Below are 4,315 nucleotides of genomic sequence, written 5' to 3' on the forward strand. Positions count from 1 at the left end.
ACTTACACTTAATATTTTGAGTGCGTTCACACAGAGAAGTACGGTAAAATGCAGTGCACTGTCACTACCTGGATGCTGCACTCAACACTCCCTCGCATACTCAACACACCCCAAATGGTGAGTGTGCAGCGATGGACTCTAACCACCCTCAATCATCACCTACGTGATGGGATGAGGGGTGGGGCTAACTCCAGTGGTTGCAATTCACAATTAAAACAGCGAGGAGAAGAGGAAGCAGGTAAATAATGCGATGGTCATATTCAGTAAGTGAACAATGACTATAATGGATTTGGGACAGCACGATGCAGTCATTCCTCGTTTGTTGCGATTAATTGGTTCCATACGAGTGAATTTTCATGAATTAAAATTCCTTATTTTCTTATTTCCCTATTTTCATAGATACATCATGGGAAACCTGTTTATGACCTTCTAAATATGGGTTTTAACATTATTAGAGCCCTCTAGACATGAAATAGCACCCCTATAGTCACCTTTACACTCCTATCACCTATCACTCCTATATAGTAGACATAATAACAGAATATGGGACATAATATAAACTCACACACATTCTTTTTTTTAATTTCCTGTACTTCTTGCAGTGGCTAATGTAACATTACTCACACATAGTGTGCAGTGTAAAATACTACTATACTATACTACTGTATACTATACTATGTAACGGATGCCAGCCTACAACTATACTACTAAATACTAATCAATGTGTCTTTCAATGCATTTTCTGAATGTCCTTATATTTGTATTTTAGTTCATTTATTCATTTTTATGCTTGACAATGCTTCATTTAGGACTAAATTTAACTTGCTTAAACTGTTTTGACTGGATTGGAGTCAACCACAAAACAGCATGATTTATTAATTAATATATTTTCAAAAACCCTGATAGATTGAAGTGACAAAATTTGAAGTGTGATGTGATGAAGGAGGACCGTACAGTCAAAATTTGCGCCCTCGGGAAATAAGTACAGTGGATCCTCACCTATTTGTGATCTGGTAATTGCTACCTCGCAGATTAATATTTTTAAACAAGAAAAACATGCAACAAGAAAATTCACCCAGTTGTGCTTTTTTTTCTCACAAAACAGGTTCTTTTTTGCTCAGAAACCTCATCTTATACACCCCAAGTTGGTAATCATTTTTATCTACTAATACAACATACATATATGTAACAGCGGACATGTAAGGTGATGTAAGAGTAAGATGGGGGCCCTCCGTGAGGTGAAAGCACCACTAGCTCCAGCTTTAGTGCTAGCTTTGTTAATATCCGGCCTCAAAACTTGCATCAAGCTGAGCACAAGTTAATGTATAATAATAAGTTCCTAGAATCCCAACAGGCAAGCAGTGTGGATTATGTAGACGCACAATGCAGTGCCTGCAGCTAACCGGGACACCGCAGCGGCCTGTGGAGCCGCGTACCACCACCAGCCGCTTTAAGGGAAATGAAGGCGTTGCCACAACACACTGAAGAGCGGTTGTAGCGCTAACCAGGCTAAAGGCTAAACCGTGTCTTTGATTCCATCTGTTCTATTGATCATCGTCCATTATCGTTCATTATCGGTGAGTATTTATACATTTTATACTTTAAAATGTGTTTAATAAGTGTGTGAGAGATTAAAAATGTTAAAAATAGGCATTTTATTAGTTGTTTGAAAGGAACCCATAGTTGTTGAAGTAAAACTTTAGGAAAATGCAAATTAAAGCAGCCCAGGAAGTGATGACGTAGACCAGGAAGTGATGACGTAAACCAGGAAGTGAAGCCATTCAGTGGACAGCACCAGATGATCCATCACTTTAATCTTGATTTGTCTTCTGAATCCTATATGATGATGCTAGCGGGTAACTAGCTAGCCGCTGTCAGGCTAGCTGCTGCATGTGTCGTCACATGTAATCAAAGGTAGAATGTTTTTATCGCTTTTCTATTAACAGTGAGAAAGAACCACTTTAATGATTTAATGTACTAATGCGGTTAACTTCTTTTTACACTTGTATGAGAGTTCCTAGCTCTCCAACTTGTGGGTTCTTGCTGGAGTGACACCTCGCGTTGACTCTCCTCTGCTTTCCTGACACGAGAAGCTTCCAGAAGGTGAGTGTCGGGAGGACACTGGTAGAAGGAGAAGAAGACACGTGGGAACGATATAAAAAAAAAATAGATAAACAGTTTGACCTTCTGTTTCTGCCAATTTCCACCGGTCGCCCCTCTCCCCCTCAGCCTTCTCTCTCCACGTGCGCCCTCAGCTGTGTGTCGGACCAATCCTTTTTGGAGGGATAAATAGCAGCGGTGCGCTTTGATAGCCTCAGTCCCAAACAGCAGCGAGCTGATAAATAAAAGGAACTTTCTCCATTTATCTGCGCCAGAAAGAAGTTCCTATTAGGGTCCCCGTAGCCGCAGGGGGCTTCCTCCTCCACGCCACTGCTTTGTAGATTGCCTGCTCGCTTTAAGGTGCTATTGAGTGCTCACCAGGACAATTACATGCCAGGACCCCCACCACCACCACCAACACCCCACCCTGAAGGAAATGTCCCTCCCCGCCACTTCCCCTCACCCGTCCTGCACCCATGTGCCAGCGTTGTTCGAGATGTCGGCCCGCGATAGGCCCGAGACGGGGGTAGTGTGTCTCGTGTAATTGTGTGCGTGCGACCGATCCCCCTCACCCCCCATCTTTCCTCCTCAGATGGACCGAGGGGGGCTGCAGTGATAATGGCTCTCTGAATGGAATCAAGTATCATTGCTCAGCGCCTGGAGTCAGACACTGATGCTAATGCAAATGGTTTTTAGCCCCCCGCCACCCCGCTCCCGCCTGCTATAATGACAGCCCTCCAAACAGTACGTATGGAGAAACAGAGCGGAGGAAGTGTATAAATAAAAATAGACACACACCTCAGTGAAAATGACTTTTTCTTGCCTTCGGGGGGAACTCGAGTCGCACCTTCCTTTAACACTCTCCCTCCGGGCCTCCTCTATTCCCTCTTGATATTTTTTTTCATCATTTGATAACATAAAATAGACATTTTTTTTCTAGCAAGGACGAATATTGGAGTGGGGTGGGGGGAGAGAAATCATGCTGGGTTTTAGAAACACTTTTGCCCCCAGACCAGCCATGTCAATCTCATTTCCCGCAGCTTCACAACATCGACACAAAGTGAGACGTGCACACGCCGGCGCAGTGCACCAGTTCAAGGCTCCACCTTTACAAGACACTGATAGTTAGCGTGATGATCCCGGTGTTCCTTTCAGAAAGGACCTTGTTGTTTGTCTTCCAGCTAAAGCTTCGTCTCTGAGGAAGGGAGTGCGGGCCAAGGCTGGCGCCATAAATCTTAAGCCGCAGGAGGGGAGGGCTGGAAGGCTGATCCTGGATCTTGGATCACGGGAAGGACAACCGCATCTACTGCGGGAGACCACCAGAGGACGGACCTACATATCTCCACTGGAAATAATAATATGATGCTTCCTTCAAAGGTGGAAAATTGCCAGGCTGACGGTGTGAAAGGGGCTACATCGCATTCCACTTAAGTCTTGCAGGTGTCGGTAGCTGAAGAAGACTCGTCCGCTCTCTGTGGACTTGGAATGCGAAAGCTAAAAACAGCAAATGAATCGAATGAAATGAATTTCTATGTACCACAAGCAGTAGCTCCACAGAGATCACACGTGGCAGGGTACAGTAACACCTCTCAGCTGACACACACCTTGACATAAATGGTCAAGGCCAACATGTGGACAATAATAATAATAATAAATCAACATTGACAGCCACCTGTGCTGTTGCCTGGGTATAGAGGTTGTACCAACCACAACCTTTGTCACATCTCCGCTGTCGGCTTGATCTGACGCTGAGCTTCATGAAGCTGTCTGGTAAAGTTTCCCAAAATTGTAGTCTGTTCAGTCATTTAGTACGTTTACATGCAGTTAAATAACCCTATCATAAACGGAATATTAGCAATAACCCGATTGCGCACAGCCATGTACCACCAATAACCAGTCACCCTTCTGAAAAAACAAAATATGCTGATATTCTGTTTTTAAAAACCCAAATATTACCCCTGGGTTCCTGGTTTTCTAACCCGAATGTTGTGTCATGTAAGGTAAGATATGATAAGGTAAGATATGCCTTTATTAGTCCCACAAGGGGAAATTCCAGGTTTACAGCAGAGGAAGTACAAACCACACACGTGCAAAATCAAGAAGTTATATACACTATATACTGCTGTTTCCATGTTGACCAAGCCACAGCTATATTGCATGGTCATTGCACGGTTTATTGCATGGTTAATTGCACGGTTATTGTATTTTTGGAGCA

The 4,315-nt window shown here is 43.6% G+C and overlaps 1 long non-coding RNA gene across 1 annotated transcript; it reads left to right on the forward strand.

The window, feature by feature from the left end:
- Positions 1-1,792: 1,792 nt before the first annotated feature.
- On the forward strand, positions 1,793-3,865 carry LOC129189117 (uncharacterized). Its single transcript, XR_008572740.1, has 3 exons — positions 1,793-1,914; positions 2,015-2,103; positions 3,282-3,865. It is a non-coding gene; the product is annotated as an uncharacterized LOC129189117 (long non-coding RNA).
- Positions 3,866-4,315: the final 450 nt, after the last annotated feature.

Source organism: Dunckerocampus dactyliophorus, chromosome 10 (genome assembly GCF_027744805.1).
Source record: "Dunckerocampus dactyliophorus isolate RoL2022-P2 chromosome 10, RoL_Ddac_1.1, whole genome shotgun sequence".
NCBI lineage: Eukaryota > Metazoa > Chordata > Actinopteri > Syngnathiformes > Syngnathidae > Dunckerocampus > Dunckerocampus dactyliophorus.